Source organism: Macaca thibetana, chromosome 7, assembly GCF_024542745.1.
Source record: "Macaca thibetana thibetana isolate TM-01 chromosome 7, ASM2454274v1, whole genome shotgun sequence".
NCBI classification, from domain to species: Eukaryota; Metazoa; Chordata; class Mammalia; order Primates; family Cercopithecidae; genus Macaca; species Macaca thibetana.
In genome coordinates, this window is record NC_065584.1 from 137,650,954 (window position 1) to 137,669,248 (window position 18,295).

Below are 18,295 nucleotides of genomic sequence, written 5' to 3' on the forward strand. Positions count from 1 at the left end.
TGCAGAATAATCTGCCCTCTGGCACAGTTTTACCTTTGCTTGGAAGATTAGGCTTATGAAAGAGCAATTTTATTTTTGCTTATTTTTCAAAAAAAAAGAAACTACCCATTCTGACTTTGATTATTTCAATATCGTGGCTGAAATTGCTGATTTATCTTGTCTCAAGAACAGATCTGGCAGCTAAAGTTCTATGATGCGTATTTTTGTAAATATAAATATATCATAGCCAAGCCTCTTTAAAGAACTGGTATCAAGGGACAGAAAAGTCTCCATTCTAATTGGGTGAGCATTTTACATGAAGTTGTATTTTAAGAGATGGCACTGCCCTTTGGTAAATCTGAATCAACATAATAGCAAGGGCATGCTCTAACACTGCTCAGCTGGATAATAAAATATTCTATGTTTGGTTTAAGATACACCAGGGTGATTTTAAGCATCATTTTCTTCATGAATGCAGTTAACGTTAACTATTACAATCCCTCTCTGTCTCTCCAATGAGGTTTCCCATGGTTGCATCAAGAAGGAAAGCAAAGGAAATTTGTGTTCAGACTCAATAACCTTTTAATTCACCGAATTAAGGATTTCCCAATTAGAGGCAAAAGGCAGATCCAGGAAAAGAAATGTGTGAGTATTTACTTTCTGTTTAAAGACTTTTTGGATTAAAAGATATTGGAACAGATAACACCACAAAATTAGTTTTTGCTGTGATGGCAAGGTTAAGACTTCTGCTGTTGCTAGGATATACTGCCCTATCACAGCTGATCTTGACGGTGAAAATTGGTGCCTTAATTTCCCAGTGGTCCATGCTACTTCTGACTTCGGCCTCATTCTGGCTAATCACACTGTCATTCTCACTGCAGATTGCCTTTTGACATCTTCATCTGCAAAAGGATCCTGCAGCCAAGATTCAGTATGTGGAGTCAATTCAACATCTCTTCAGTAGTCAAGACCTCCTTACTGGTCTCTGGGACGTGGTGCTGATGGGGGAGGAAAGGAGCTTAGGAAGAATGCGTGTCACAGCTGGCAGCAAGGTTGGAAGGAAAACAATATTTCTCTTTGTGTACATGGGGCTATGACTGAGAGCTATATGCAAATGCAATTATGGAGAGGACCTTAATGTGCAAAGTTAAAGTCTGCAATAATTAGAGCCAGTGAGGTAAGGGGAAAAATCTATTACTTACATTTTTTAATCCAAGGACGATAGAAAAATCAAGTGTATTGTGTTTGAAAATCTAGCTTTCATCAACCCCTTATTTTATATATTTAGCCAGTGACAACGATTCTTTGCTTGGCCAAACTTTAGTCAAGCTCCTGAACCTTCTCCTGGGCCCATCTGTGTATTTCCTTGTAATATCCAGTTTTAGTAAGAACCCTGCTAAGTCAGCTTAGCAAATACCTCCCACTCTCCATATCTGATCAGGTTTCTCAGCCCCCAACATCCCCCGGGTAATGTGTGATTATCTTGGACTGTCTTCAGCAAGAATTGTGACAGTTCAGTTTAGCCAGAATTCCCCCTGCCCTTGATATTTTCTCTTGGTGATTTTCTGTCCACTGACTTCTGCCCTGCTTCTTAGCCATAAATTCCCACTTGCCCATGCTATATTCAGAGTTGTGGCTTATATCTCTCCCACACTGCAAAATTCTATTGCAGTTGTTCCTGTACTTATATCGATGGTCCTGAATAAAGTCTTCCTTACTGTGCTTTAAAAACTATTACTGAATTTTTTTTTTTTTTTGAGACAGAGTTTTACTCTTGTTGCCCAGGCTGGAGTGCAGTGGTGCGATCTCAGCTCACTGTAATCTCCGCCCCCTGGGTTTAAGCAATTCTCCTGCCTCAACCTCCTGAGTAGCTGGGGTTACAGGCATGTGCCACTGCACCCGGCTAATTTTTTGTATTTTTAGTAGAGACAGGATTTCATCATGTCGGCCAGGCTGTTCTCAATCTCCTGACCTCAGGTGATCCACCCACCTCAGCTTCCAAAGTGCTGGAATTACAGGCATGAGCCACTGCACCCAGTCTGCTGAATAATTATTATTATTTAGTGAGTAATGTGTGAATAAACATCCCCCGTATTTTCACTGGTTATAAAGACAATAAGGATCACCATAAGAAAACCCAGGGAATTCCAGAGCTACCATCTGGTCAAAGGGTAAACTGCACAGACTTGAGCGAAGAACTCAAGCTTGAGTTTTAAGGGAGAATTCTAATAAGATCCTGGTAGATCTCTCAAATGAAGAGCTTTAGACTTTATATATTTTTTTCCCCTAGGGTATTTGAATATTACTGTTATTGCTGGAAAGACCATTTCATTCCTTCTTAATATTGATATACTCTTTTATAAAGAGTTCTGGGAAATTACCTAGATGGAATGAAAGAGAAATACGGCTCAACCCATTAACTCAACATGTGACCCTGAGCAAGTCACTTAACCTTTTTCAGGGCTTCTACAAAATGAGTGGATGAAGCTGCGTGTGCTCTAGGGTTCAGTCTCAATCAAAAGTTATATGATCAAAACATGAGATTTGAAGTGGTGATGTTTAGTATCTCCCCATATTGGCATGTCATATATATCATCTCCTTGTGACTCGGGAAGCCTCACAGTTAAGGAAATGCCTCCTCCTCAAAGAAATTACAAATATACCTGCATGGCAGGACAGCTTCAAAGGGCCTTACGGGTTCTCAAAGAGTTGCCTATTTCCTCTCCTCAAACCTTGAGTATTTCAGTTTTCATACAATACTAACAGAATTGATATTTTTGAGCACTTGCTGTATGCATTATATGAATTACTTTAATATAGATTATCTTAGATCATTATAGTTTGTAAGGTAGGTATTGTTATCATTCCAATTGCACAGATGAGGAAACTGAAGTCCAGAGGAGCAAAGTAGCTGTATGAGTGGACAGAGCTGATAAGAGGTAAAGCCTGGATTTGAACCCTAGTCTGTCTCACTGCTGGTCTGGGACTTTCCCCTTTATAGCACTGCCTCTTAATAGATGGCAAATGTACAACGGGTCTGATTTCAATAACTCCACGTGTTAAACAGATGTGTACATTTATTCTACAGAGGCCAGCAATGAAAATATTCACTGTGATCATCTTGTTCTGTGTAAGAGAGGGCTAATTTTAAATAACAAACCTCTCTGGAATGCTAATGAGCCATGCCTCTGGGATGGAGTGAACGAGGCAAGGGGCCCTGGCTGTGAATAGACCTCACCATGCAGTAGGTCCCTCCCAGCTACTTGTCCTCCTTCCTTATTGCCCTATTGATTGGCCTCTTTCATTTACAAAGAATGCAGCACTTGAAGAAGAAGATAAATGGCTGTGAGTGTCTGCCCTGATCCCCTTCCTTCCTTCCTGCTATTGACTGAAGAAACCTGAAGTACTGGGTTAGGGGGCCAGTGGGTAGACGCATCTTCCAGTGTGCAAAAACTGGGAGTCCAAACCAACAGAGAAGAGGCAGAAACAAATCCAAGCCAGCCACTGACTTTTCCTTCCTTCGCCTGCAGTTGAGGAAGCACCTCCTTATGGTCTTGTCCTTTTTATAGGCCGGATGGATTTCTTAGTTATAGGTAAAAGTAGACAGCTAAGATGCTTGTTCAACTTTCTTTTTAAAAATAGCATACTGGGAAGTCAAAGAAAGTACTACAGGGCATATTCTTTCCTGAATGAAAGAAAATATTCTCCAAATCAGATTATCCCTTCCTTTTTCATTAACCTTCTGTTTCTGAAACATCTGTTGGGTCCTCAGAACATATAAGGGACTTGACCCCTTTCTTCCATAGGGCCCAGTCAGTACAGCTTTAGCATGTGCAGCTCAGAGATCATTGTTAACTCATCTGTAATAACCCCCCAAATAGCATGCGCCATGTGCAGACGAGGGTTTGCCTATAGTGAGAAGAGATCATTTCAGAAGATAATGAGAATTGGTCCCTTCACAAACAGCATGTGGGGCAGAAACAGCTGAGATCATTAAGGAAATTTCAGAAGAGGATGCACACTAGCCCTCATCCCAGGTGGTCAATTCTCTTTCCTTTGTGTGTTTGAGTTTGTCTTTGCTTTGGCACCATGACTTAACAACCCACCCAAAATGAATCTGTTTTTCACTGAGACAAATTTTGTAACCTAGATTCAGTTCTTTTGGCTCTGGCAGATTTCAAGAGCTGCTTCCAGCTAACCATGTGTTTCCACGGTCAATGCAGTCAGGTGGACAGGATTCGTTTTTCCAGTACATCCCACCCGTGTGCTCTCCACTTTTTAATCCATGAATCGCCACAGCACAAGTCCTTTAACTGTTTACAAGCCACACACTCTGAATAGATGTAAAAATCAGCATTGATTTTTACTTTAAGCTCAGAAAGGGTTCACTTACTCTTTCTGTAGTGGATGCTGTCAATAATTGCACTTGTGGCAGAACTGTGCCAAGTGTTCCGGATCAGCCAAGGCATCTGAAATAGCGGGAATCATCTAGGGCAGAAATTGCAGTTTATTTCTCCTTCTCCCTTCAGTATAGGCTTCAACATTTATCATTCACTTCACTATACCTGCATAGTAATAATGTAAGAGTTACGTAGCGCAAGAGTTCTTTCTGTACTTTTCTTTTTAAAATGATAGTAATAATAATAATGACCTCTTACGTAGCACTTTTCAGCAAATAATGTATATATTTATTTTAATATACAAAGAGACTACACAGAATTTTTTAAACAACCTTGTGAGGTAGCATTATTCTCTTCTCTCTACTTACAGAAAACTGAGGCTCAGAAAGGTTGAGTAATTTACCCAAAGTCACACAGCTAGTAAAGGGCAGACCTGAAACACAAGGCAGGCCATTTAATTTCAGAGTCAAGGCTCTTTCCATTATTCTATGCTGCCTTCTAATAATGCTTTCAAAGGGCAAGTTTTTGCCTCTAAAACCTAGTAATAGCCTTTTCAATATGCTGAGGTCCAAGTCAGAGGATGGGGGCGCGTATACCATCCAGGCCATATTCACAAAGAGTAGACAGCCACAGAGAAAGGCAAAGTGTACAAATGGCTGCTTTGAAGCCCAGCTATCAATATGGATTACTGCACAGCTGATGGCATCTGAGGAGAGCCACGTCAATTTAGCAACAGGCAGTGATGTTCAGCGTGAACTCTGCTGTCATCTATTCTGCACATGCCTAAAGGTGGGCAAACCTGCCATCTGAAAAATAGTGGGGTGCACAGCTTAGGCAGTTTCCTGGTAGTGCACAAAAGCCTCTGATCTGGCCTTCTGCACAGTTGCAGAGAGTTCAGAAAGCTTGGAATGGCTCTTTGAGAGGGTCTGGACAAGGTTTGGATCATTTGGGAAGGAATGTGGCTTGCAGAACGGGCTCAGCAAGGGCTGGCCTCTCCTGGGGAGTCCTGCACCATTCCTGCACTCTCTATCCTCTGCCTCCCCATCCCCCACAGCTGCCACGGAGCTGACAATAAAAAACGATGCCCTAGGCCGTCCTGTTTTTATTATTAGTTATATGGCATCATAAATGTACGTGGAGATGTTCAGTAAATGAAATTGTGCCGAACACCAAACAGGGCCACTGCCCCAAAGATCTTTTGGCCTTAGGGCAATGGCAGAACAATATAAGAGAAACAAAGGGGAGTGAGAGCCAGATGAGGTGAGGTTTTAGTACTGTTTGGCCTTTCAGAGGAGGAGGATCTGGCAGCCCAGGAGACTGAGAGGTACAGCATAGGAAATGCCTTACAGCTCAAAGGGGCTTTGAGGCCAGCAGTTCAGGCTCCCAGGGATGGACGGAGATGATTTTGGAAAGTCAAGGAAATTAGCCCCTTATGTTATTTAATAAGATAAATGCAGAAGGGTGGGGGTAGGTTAGACTATTTGCTCCTAGTCATGAGCGATCTGACTTAGATAGTACGGGCATAAGCAGCAGATTCGCCCTCCTTGTAAATGTCCCTTTAGCTTCCACGTAGTATTAAATTGCACAGACTTCTCCAGCAGATGCAATGTGTAAATATAGGACAATAACTGGAACTTTATGAGGTTAAATACTGAGGAATTGCTGAGTAGTAAAATAAAGAGACATAAATTACAGGAAATGCTGCCCTTCAATGAATACATTATGCATAATAATGAAATCTTTAACGGCAATAGTAACCAATATCAGAAGAGGGTCTAAAAAGAGAAAAGCCACACAAAGAACTGGGACTAGGACAGTCCAAAGACAGAGCTACTCTGTCACTATGAAGTAGTCATATCAGTTCTCTTAGATTTCTGTGGCTCTTAAGGGAGGACAAAGTAGAATAGTTATTTGAAAGAGGTTATCTGGTGTGTGAAGAGTGTGGGGAGTATGGTCTGAAGAGTCACTGTGCTTCACCACCCATGTGGCTTGGCTTTATGAACCCGTTATTCCATCTACAAAATGGTTTTAATAAACCCATTTCATGGAATAGTAAAGATTGAAAAGGATAAAATGTGAAACACATAGCTCAGCATATAGGAATATTTTTTTAAAAATGAGTTCCCTCTAAGACTGATACCAAATGTTAATAAAGTTTTAGCAAAATACAGATGAGAAAGATGGGTCTAGCCAGAGAGATTAGGAAAGACTTAGACAGAGAAGCATTTGAAAACTTGGTTAGGTATTGAAGAAGAGATGGGAGGAGTATGAATTAAGGCAAGGACGAGAGAAAGGACAAGGAGTTTTCTGGAACTAAAAGGCAGGGGAAATAGATGACAGTAAGCAAAAGGATCTTGGGGTTCCAATCCTGTAGGGTCTTGACTGGAATGCCAAGTCATCTGGCCTTTGTTCTCTAGGCACTGGGCAGGCATCAGAGGTACAGGAACAGGGGGTCACAGTCAGAGAGGTATTTATGGAAGATGATTCTGGCACAGTGTGAGACCATATTGGCATTGGGAAGGACTAGAAGCAGGGAAGCCAAATAGAGGACTGCAGCAGGGGTATAGGGAAGGAAGCATGAATGAGGGTTGGAGCTAGGACAGAGGCAGAGGGGATAGAAATGAGGAGACAAATGTGGGACATAGAGGATGCTGATCTGGCAGCATCTGGCCTATTAATGGATTATGGAATAATGGAAAGCAAGGAGTATAAGATGGCTCTGAAATGTGAAATCTAGAAGACCAAGGATCTGGTGATGTCATTAATAAAAATGAAGAAGATGGAAGGAAGATAAAAGAAAATTTTAGATTTATCAAGTCTGGGGTACCCATAATATTTCCAAGAACTGTTGAAGAGGCCACTGGAAATGTAGTTCTGGGGCTTGAGCCTGAACTGGCACCCATGTCATTGACATCTCAGTCCTAGTTGAGCCATGGCACTGAGTGGGCCACCCAATGGAGAGAGAATGGGGTGGGGATGAAAGAAAGTAGAAACAAGGGGAAGAGATGACTAGGGCAAACGGCAGGAACTGTGTTTGCCTTGGGCAGGACAAGGAGACTGCAAAGAAAGTAGAGACAGAGCATGACAGAGATGGAACAAGGAGGATGTTTCCATGTGACAGTCAGCAGCAGCATCAAAAGTCAGAGAAGGACGGAGATGGGTGTGAGCTGAGAAGGAACCACAGGACTCAGTGACTTTGGTAACAAGTAGTTATTTCTTGCCTTTTTCCAAAATGTATTTGAAGATACTTAAAAGATTATAACACACATTAAGCAGGACAACTGAAATAAACATTTGAAGAAGACAGCTCAAAAGTGAACTAGAAGGTGGCACTAGAAGTGAGTTAAGTGCTGCAGCTGAGCACTACATTTAGCACTGAGTTTCTTGGCGGGTAGGAGATTTAGAAGTCGTGGTATGCCTTTAAGGGTTCAGTTTCATCAGGAGTAAGAAACACACAACTTACACAACTTAGGATAGAAAGGGATGTAGGGTAGGAGGTGAGAAAGGAAGTGGAAGAGCAAGTCCAGAGAAACCCTAAGAGTGGTTTTGTGAGGTAGAGAAGGAGAAAGGAGGACAATATCAGGGTCTGGGGTAGGACACAGATAGGGGTGACAAAGGTAGAAAAAGAATAAACAGATACACCGGCCCAAGCATATGAGATAGACAAAAACAGCTTCTCGTATACTCTTTCCATAGGAATATGCTCATTAAGAGGTATAGGAAATCAGAGAGACTGGTATGAGAAAACTTTACACAGAAGACTGCCTCTCGCTTAGACACAGGTCAAGATGTGGGGAAATAACGTTTCGCTAGGAATGGGGGCTGGGGTACAGCCAGAGCAAAGGTGCTGATGTATGACAAAGCATGGTGCCTCTTGAGTGTCAAAGAGTCTGTTTCTTTTAACACATTCAATGGTCTCCTCTGGGGTTCCACTCAACACAAAGGTTGTCTAACTCCATGGATGATGAACAGTTGAGCAGAGACATTTCTCTGGTGTGCCACTGGGAGAACTTGTCCAAGGTCCTGAAGATAGAGGATCCCAGCAGCTATGACTTGAAAGTGAGGTGGCTGGGAAAATCCAGTGCAAGGGAAGTACTGGGGCTTCTCCCTAGTCAAGGAGTGCAAATCCCTATAGGCCTTGGGCTGCCTTCTCTCCCCTCTCCCATAATTTCCTGTCTGTAGGATTGAGGACTGGGGGACCCTGAGTGGACATAAGAACACCTCCTCCCTGGGCTTCCAGCTCCATTTTCCCATTCCTTGAAGCCTTATCTGGTCGTTTTAGGAACCTTTTATGAATCACAGAACACTTTCAGCTTTTCTTCTGACTCCATATAACAACCCCTCCCAGGTGACATGATCTAAAAGCATTGTCGCCATTATTGTTATTTTTCAAATTTGAAAATTAAATGATAAAAAAAAGCGAAGTTATTCACATTTAATGGATCAGCAATGGCCATTTGTTGAAATATTTGAAAAGTCTTTGATGTTATTTTATTGGATGCTTTTGTTTAAATGTTTCAAACTCTGGTAAAAATATTTTAGTGTGGACATTCAAATAGTTACTGTTACCTCATTTTTTTTCAGTTGGAGCCCCTGATCATTTTATGGATGAGATTATTTGAGTTTGAGGTCCAAAGAAGTTAAGCGACTCACCTCACATTCAGCAGTATGTCAGAAGTTGCCTCCAGGAACTTCTGACTTAAACATCTGTTTTCTTTCCACTATGTCACACTGACTGCTGTAGCAGAGACAGTCAGGGATGGAGCCATGAATTGGGCTGCTTCTCCCTTAAGTTCTCAAAATGGTTGACTATGACTCTGAGCACCTGTGCTATGCTTATGTTGCAAATAAAGTGCATGTGTACACTCTCGATGGGTATTTTTGCCACCCCCAAAAGTATTATATAGAAATGGGGTTAGACTTGTTCCATATTTTCTAACAGGTAGACACCAATTTTAGCTTAATGTAAGAAAGAGCTTTCTGACAGAGTAGCCCATTGTATGTGAACGTGCAAAGGAAAATCACAAGCAGGGACATACAGTGTATCCAGAAATGAGGTAAATAATAATAGGTACTATGATACCCCCATCATACAGATGAGGAAATTGAGCTATGGTACTATCAGGAAACTTGGCCAAGAGGGGGCTGGAATTTTTCCCAGTTTGGCGTAAAACTCCTTTCAGGCAAAGAAAGTAGGGCCGGTGAGAAGGGGCTAAGGTGCTGTTACATATCGCAGCTTATTTTTTTCCCATTCCATACCTGAATTCTAATATACAAACAAAATTGTAGATTGGGATGCAGGGATGAATGAGCAAAGTCAACTTTCTCTACTCTTTCTTTTCTTTTCTTCTCTTCTTTTTTTTTTTTTTTTTTTTGAGACAGGAGACAGAATCTTGCCCTGTTGCCCAGGCTGGAGTGCAAATGCACCATCTCGACTCACTGCAACCTCCACTTCCTGGATTCAAGTAATTCTCCTGCCTCAGCCTCCCGAGTAGCTGGGATTACAGGTGCCCACCACCACACTTGACTAAGTTTTTGTATTTTTAGTAGAGATGGAGTTTCACCCCGTCTGGCTGGTCTCAAACTCCTGACCTCAGGTGATCCACCCACCTTGGTTTCCCAAAGTTCTAGGATTACAGGCGTGAGCCACTGCACCTGGCCTCTCTATTCTTTCATAGTAGTCCTTTCACCAAGAAATTGAATGGAGTGCCTCTGAATCATGACCCAACTAACTTACCCAGCTGTTTCTTCACAATTATTCATTTATCTAATTATTCATCTCACAAGCATTTATTGAGTATCCCTCATTCTAAATATGATGCTAAACCCTGGAGATACAGTGATGACTAGGATATGGTTTCTACCCTTGAAGGGCTTCCAGTTATCACAAGAAGCAGTTAGATAAGCCCACAAGAAATGATCACGTTCATACTGTGATGAAATACCCTAAGAGAGGCAGGCACAAGCAAAATGATATGGGATTTGAAGACGGAAATAGGAAATAATTTTTAGTGGAGGTGGAGGATCTGCAAAAACATCATGAAAACAAAAACACACACAAAAAATTGTGTTTTGAAAAAATTTACCAGATTTCAGGAGAGACATGAAGAAATGATTTGAGCCATGGTCTTGATAAATAAACAAATGGCGTGCTGGGAAACTGGCAGTAAAGGACATGTGAGTGGGAATTGAGGAAGGTAAGGCTGCAACATCATGCTGGGACTGAAATGTGGGCCATCTTGAATATTGTGGACATTTAACTTTACTTGGAGGATGACAGGAGGTATCTACAAGTGAGATCCCGTAGCCAGAGAGATTTATAGACTTTTAAACAGCAAACAGATGCTAGACATGGCAGTCAGGAGGCCACGGTTCTGTGCAGTGGCTATTCACACACGCCTGGGAGTCAGCCAGACCCACTTGGATCCTGACCCCTCCCCTGCTAGCTCTGTAGCAAATTATTTTCTCTTTGGGCCTCAATTTCCTTATCTGTAACGTGGGAAAAATAACGTGTACTTTGTAAGTTTGTTGGGCGGATTTGTACAGAAATGTCTTGGCAGATAATAAGCCCCCCATGAATGGTAGCAAAACCCAAATTAGGACTCGCTCACTGAATAATTGGGTCTCGCCCGCTCACCAGCTTCTCCGGAGAACCTGTTAACTGCCTTGTGCCTGGGTTTTTATCATCTCCCCCATGTTTGGTGTACTCTGAAGGAAAACATCATCAGATTAGAGATTTTGCTTCCTTTTTGCTGTGGCAAGCTCCAGGCTACCGGCATATTTCCCCTGTGATAGGTTTTCTCTGTGGGCTGCACCCATACCACACTGCCAGGATGATTACACGGGACTGACCTCAGGGCTTCGTCTGGGGACCAAAATGAACTCTGGGGGAGGGGAAAAAGCAATTAACTGCTCTGTGTTTAAGACAAAAATAATGGTAAGAAAGCCATCTCAAGCGACTGTTCACGAATTGGCCGTAAGACACACCGACCAAGGTGTCACGCCTTCAGGAGAGAGACAGTGACACCTCTGAGGTTCATGTCTTTTCCAGATTTGACGTGGCTCATAAATGCACAGCACAGCCTATCACCTGTGCTTTCCTTCATATGCTGTGATTATGTGTTCAGTAAATTGCATCAAGACTGTAAAGACTCTGTTGTGAAATCAAGCAACATTAACTCATTAAGTCAATAATTCATGGACTCTTTTATCTAAAGTGGCAACATCACACCATCAATTCACAAAACAGCCACTTCTCTGAAGTGTATGTGATGATAATAATGGATTTTCTAACAATACCCTCTCAAAGCAAGGTCACTGCGCCCAGATGCTGTGGACATGCCGATCTGACCTAGGTCAGCAAAACAAGCTTTATTATTGAACCTAATTATGAACTATCAAGATAATGGTTTAGACTAAACTGTTTCCTAGGGGATTATTTAGAAACTAGTAAGCCATTTTAGTTTTAAATCTACTGTACTCGGCAGTACCTGTGATCATGCAGGAAATGTTTTTGCTACATAGAATGAACTATAATTGACACAAATAGTTTGGAATCTTAAAATTAGCAGCAACATTATACAATGTGATACTTTACTTGTACATAATTTTCAGATTGCTGTTATGTACAGTCTTACTTACAAATACCTATGTAGGTATAGTTCCAATAATCAAAACTTGTAACGAAGAATGCAATTCCACGTGTTTGTGAGTTCTGTAATGTGACACACAGGGATACATGGTTTGCTGTAGCAGCTTTTGTGTCTTAACTTGGGAGCTCATTGTAAAGATTTACATTTATTTATTTATGTATTTATTTCTAGAACAGGTCTTGTTCTGGCACCCAGGTTAGAGTGCAGTGGTGCTATCATAGCTCACTGCAGCCTCGAACTCCTGGGCTCAAGCGATCCTCCCACCTCAGCCTCCGGAGTAGCTGGGACTACAGGTGCATGCCACCACCCCCAGCTAACTTTTAGTTTTTGTAGAGGCAAGAGCTCGTTATGTTGCCTAGGCTGATCTCAAATTCCTGGCAGCAAGAAATCCTGCCTTGGCCTCCCAAAGCACTGGGATTACTGGCAGATTCCACCGTGCCTGGCCCATGATGCTTATTTCTGATATTTATTGAGAGGTATTCTCCTACTGTCAGATTGGTGATTAATGCGTTTCATGGGCAGACTGTGCTTCCTGGTTGCCTGACACGAGGTAATGCAGCCATGCTGGCTGACCTGGGCATGAGTGTTCACAGTGAGAATGGGGCACTGGGAGGAGGAGGAGCCAATGAACATAGTATTCCCTGGATTGTAAACTGCACTGAAGGTTTATAAAAGCTTTTGGAGAAAACCTTGAGTAAAGGTAAGCAGTGATTATAAGGTAAGCCACTATATCAGAAATGTGAAATTGCAAAAAAATACATCTTAGAATAAGAAAATAATAAATGTTTTATTTGGTGAAATGCATAAAACTATGCATTTCGTATGAATGAAGAGCTGCATTTTCACGTATAAAAATAATATGATGACTAATGAAACCATTGCTTGGAGATTTCAGCCCCACATCTTCGTCTCTTTGCCATGAGTAAAACATTTTGAGGTTATTCCTAGTCACCTTTGGTGATAGGAAATCAGATATAGGACAGGCATTTAAGTCTTCTTGGTTTTTTGGCATTTTAAATGCAAATCTCAAAATTTACCTGAAAGTTTTCACATATTACTATGACATATTACAGAGTTTCACATATTACAGAGTTTCTGCTTTCTAATTTTTGCATGAAATTTTACAGTAATTTGCAATAATCTTAGAATCTCTGAAACTAGAAGATAGGCAAGTAGCATGGTAGCTGATAATATGATCTCCGTAAGACCATAGTGAGTTTGTATCCTGACTTTACTACTTTTTAGAAATGGAGAACTTGCTTTAGCTTTTCTATAAAGGCTCAATACTCTCAACTCTAAAATGGTGAGAACAGTAGTCCCCTACATTATAGACTGTTTGGGAAGATAAAGTAACATAAAGTGCCTGCCAATTAGTAAGTGCTCACTGTATCTAAATCATCATTCTTTAGTACAAATTGACAGAAATGAGCATTAATAGGATTATTTTTTCCTTTTGTTGTCTCCAAGTTTTTCTCTCTTTATCTAGATCAAAGATTAGGGTTTGTACTATAGTTATCCTTTCCTTTCAGTCTTACCAGCTTAAATTTTATGAAGCTGGACTTTCATTGGATTGCAATGATTTGTTTTTCCTTGTTCTTTCTTGTTTCTCTGTATTTCTAAGATCTTAAAACAATAACATGTTATTGAATCATTGAGTGGTAGTGTTAGAAAACAAAACTCTGTTTTCATGTGTGTACATATACACACAAAAATACGCAGAGAAGGCCAAAATTTAGAACTGTTTCAATAACAACGGTTCTACAGACTTTTGTGTATGTTTGTTTGTTTTTTAAATATGTTTTTTTTTTTTTTTTTTGAGACAGGGTCTCATTTGGTTGCCTAGGCTGGAGGGCAGTGGTGTGATCTCAGCTCACTGCAGCCTCTAAGTTTCAGGCTTAAGTGATCCTCCCCACTCAGCTTCCTAACTAGCTGGGACTACAGGTGCACTACTATGCCCAGCTAATTTTGTTTTATTTTTTGTAGAGATGAAGTCTCACTATGTTGTCCAGGCTGGCCTTGAACTCCTGGGCTAAGCGATCTTCCCACCTCAGTCTCCCCAGGTGCTGGGATTACAGGTATGGACCACTGTGCCCAGCCTCTGCAGAATTTGGTCGGTAAATCTGCCCAAAATAAATAAATATACTAAAAACTGATCAGAGTAAACATGTGGTAATAGACTTTGTTAAAATATGCTTGCAGAGCATATGATTTTTTCCTATCTCATGATGCTTGTTTCCTCATTTCTTATGATTTTTAAGTGTGACAACAGTAAATTTGGTATAGGAAAGAAATGTTAATGGAGCTTTCACAAGAACTTAAATAATGACTCTAGCTAAAGTCATCACCACTATTCAGGTCATAATGAAATGGTTTTACCTAATCTGTACATTTACTATAGCTGTTACCAGCCACACAGTTAGTTAAATTATTATATTAAATGTGTTGAGAGAGGAAAAATCAAATTTAAGTAAAATTATCTCACTTACATTCTATTCTAATTCAAAAAGAATAAAATTAATGTCTGAAACTGTCAGTGACACTATGCCTCTCTTTCTATTTATAATGTAAAATAATTTTGCTGTACTCTTTTAATTTCCTGTATCTGAGTTTTTAGGAATAATAAATAATACAAATAATAATTGCTATTGAAAAATGTCACACTGCTTAATTGTTTGGAATTCTTCATTTAACTTCACATAATTTTCTTATGACCTAATTCAAATAAAAGGACCTAAAATCAAGATAGAATTCTTGACTTATGGGCTTCCCCAGAATAAATTGATGCTTTTGTGTTAAGGACTAATCAACCCCTCAGGAGTTCATCAGCAAATTCCAAAATAGTGCCCAGGTCATAATTAACAACTAGTTTGTCTTACAAGCAGTGGTCCTGGTGAGGGTGCAGGGTTTAATTAGCACCACTTCACTCAGAAGGCAGCTTCCAGGCTGCACTTAAGCAACTAATCTGCAACATCACTCCTGGCTTTGGTGGCGGCTGCCCACATATAAGGGCTTCAGGATGGAGAAGATTAATTACTCAAACACGTAGTTCACAAGGGCCTAGGCCCCTGAAGCCTTGGTAACAAGGCTGAGATTGATTGATTTGCGGTGGCTCTGCAGTGAAGTTTGGACTTCTGTAGTGCTAACATCAAAGTAGCATAATGAGATGAAGCAAAAGAGAGTTTGAAACCACATTGACGCAGAAGACTATGGGCCCCAAATCACAGCTTCCCTTATTGAGATTCACTCAGTTCTCACTCCTTGTGCTTCTGGCACTGAGTTATTATTCTTCTATGATTTGACAGTCACATCAGCAGTTCACATTTTTCATCAGCCAACGTAGGCAGAGACTAGGTAGAATATTAATAAAAATAATCCCTTGTAATTGGTGCTTAAGCACAATGAGGAGGAATGTATAAACAAGTGAATGAACCATGATGGATTAAATGCGTAGAGTGCTTCACAACATGTTCTTACTTATACGATCTCAGTTGAGCCTTTAAGCCAGTGTTAGTATCAGTGTCTTCACTTTGCAGGTGAGAATCTGAGATTTCAACCAGTGAAATGAACTTGCTCAGATACATGTAGATTGGACGTAGCAAAGCCAAGGCCAGAATGCAGAAATTCTAAGCACTAATTGGGTGCTCTTTCTACCCTACCAGGCCAGGAAGACTGGGCAGAGACGATCTGGAGTGGCGGACAGCGAAGGAGATTCAGATCAAGAAAATGAAGAAAGGCAGAGGAAAATGAGATAAAGAAAAATGGCTGAAGTAAGTGGCTTATTATCCTGCGTAGGTCTGTACAGAATATCTAATGACAATATATTAAGACGTATTTACCAAACACCAGGACAGCCACCTGTAAATGTGTGAGGTTCCCTTCAGAGTGGTCACCGTAAGAGAGGAGCAAATCATGGTGGAACCAGTGTTTCAGAGGGAGCTAAATCGGATATAGGGGAGACTCGAAGTACGATTCATCCTGGGGCAAATTCTCTCCAGCTGTGAACCCATGAAACCAGACAAGTTATGGGCTTCCAAATTACAATGGCAGGATAGGCATAGATGTTGCCATTCCAAAAGAAAGAAATAGGAAAGAAGGAAGGAGTGATGGGTCCCAAGCAAGTCCAAAACCTTGCAAGGCAAATTCCATTAGATCATTAGTCTTGAGAATAATCCTCTTTGATTCAATATTTTGCCCTCTAGGCCCACTGGGGTGACAGCGCCACCATTGTAGAGCTGTGCGCCCAACCCTGAGGCCCTGAGTGGAGTCATTCTGGCCTACTGAAATGAAGGGAAGACTGAAGTAGAACCAACCCTGTCCCCTGGGCTTGTGGCAGCCCTAATGATTTCTGAATCACTCTTAGGGTCATTCTTCCCTCTTGCTGAAGGATAAGATATGTAATAGCCTGATAAGTTTATTCTGTCCCATAGAATCTTAGAACTACAACAGCTTTACTTCATTTCATTGCATTACTATCCCCTTCAGTTTAAAGTGGCAGCATTTCTGCCATAACAGCCACACCCTTATCATTTTCCAAACACAGTTTCTACATGGGAAAGTGTTCATTTGCTGGACACTTTCTAATTTTTTGCAATATGGACAGGCTGAGAATTTTCCAAATCTTTAAGTTCTGGTTCCTTTTTGCTTAATAATGTCTTCTTCATTCATCTCCTTTAGCAATTTACTATAAGCATTCAGGAGTACCCAAGCTGCACCTTCAACATTTTGTTTAGAAGTCTCCTCGGCTTAATATGCAATTTCATGCCTCATAAGCTTTGTTTTCCACAGAACAACAGAACACAATTCAGGGAATTTCTTGGCCAACTTATAAGAAGGATCCGTTGTCCTCCAGTTTTTAGTAACTTGTTCCTTATTGCCAACTGAGAACTCAGCAGAACGGCCTTTAACACCCATATTTCTACAAATACTCTATGCATGGCAACCTAGACTTTTTCTAGTAAGCACCTCAAAACTCCTTCTACTTCTACTATTACCCAGTCCCCAAACTGCTGCATCATTCATAGGTGTTTTTTACATGAATGCCCCACTTTTTTGATACCAAAGTCTGTATCAGTCTATTGAGGCTGTTATAACAAAATACTATAGACTAGGTGACTGAAACAACAGAAATGTATTTTCTCACAGTTCTGGAGGCTGGAATTCTGAAATCAGAGTGCCTGTATGACCAGTTTATGGTGTGGGCTCTCTTTCTGACTTGTCAATGGCCACCTTCTCATTGGGTCTTCACATGACCTCTTTGTGTACACAGAAAGAAAGATCTCTTCGTTTTCCTTTTGTTAGAAGGCCCCCAATCCTATAAGATTAGGACCCAACCCTTATGACCTCATTTAATCGCAGTTACCTCCTTATAGACTCTATCTTCATATGCAGTCATATGGGAGGTTAGGGGTTCAATTGTGCATTTGGGAGAATACAATTCAGTCCGTAGCAGTAGCCCTTACTCTCTGGAGGGAGCTGGCTGTGAAGACCCTGACTTCCACTCCGCTGTGACTTCAAAGGGACTGCTGAGTTGCTGGAGGGAGTCTCCATAGGAATGAGAGCCACTAAGGCATTTTGTCACTTTTATGATATAGCTAAAATAGTTCTTTTTGTGTTAGAGATATACACTGTCATCAGAATCTTCCTGATCACAAATAGCATTTCCATGAAATGCTACTTCTCTTTACGCTTGAGTAGTCCTGTGAAGTATGTATTATTTTTATTCCAATTTTATATGTAATAAAATAGAAGTTCAGAGAAGTAACTTGTCCAAGATCACACAGCTAATATGAGACGGGGTGACGGCACAATTAATCCATTCATTCAATAAATAAATACGTATGTAGTCCAGGCTCTATTTTAGGGGATAGAGTGGTGAACAAGTTCAATAAAGCCCCTGCCCTTATGGAGCTTACATTTCAAGCTTCTGTGTATAAACCTGGAGTTGTTTCCATGAGTCATAGTTGCCTGAGTTCTAGAACTTCATTCCAGGGCATAAATTCTCTCTGATACGTCTTTCTCCAGGCATGGTCTCTCTGTCCCTCTTACCCCTGGAAGTAAGGCTTTCTTCTGTCTGCATTCATGGGATATGGGGACTGCTCCTATCCCTCCAGGAATGACCAATGATTTACCAACTGGCTATGTAGCAGTGCTGAACATATAGATCAACACATTTACTCCTTACTAGAATCTTCTGAGGCAGACATTGCATTTTCTACTTGAGATATCTGAGTTGCCAAATACCTAGACCAAGTCACAGAGTCAGAC

General features: G+C 41.0%; 1 protein-coding gene across 3 annotated transcripts in view; it reads right to left on the reverse strand.

Annotated features, from left to right (window-relative positions):
• Nucleotides 1-18,295, reverse strand: part of ARPP19 (cAMP regulated phosphoprotein 19) — a 974,666-nt gene that overhangs the window by 769,933 nt on the left and 186,438 nt on the right. Inside the window, exon 1 of one of the 3 annotated variants that reach the window (XM_050797959.1) lies at nucleotides 17,334-17,337. The exons of the other annotated variants lie outside the window; for them this stretch is intronic. The gene's annotated coding sequence lies outside the window, so the exon portion shown is untranslated. Of the gene's footprint in view, nucleotides 1-17,333; nucleotides 17,338-18,295 lie in introns of those variants that run through there. 3 annotated transcript variants of the gene reach the window in all.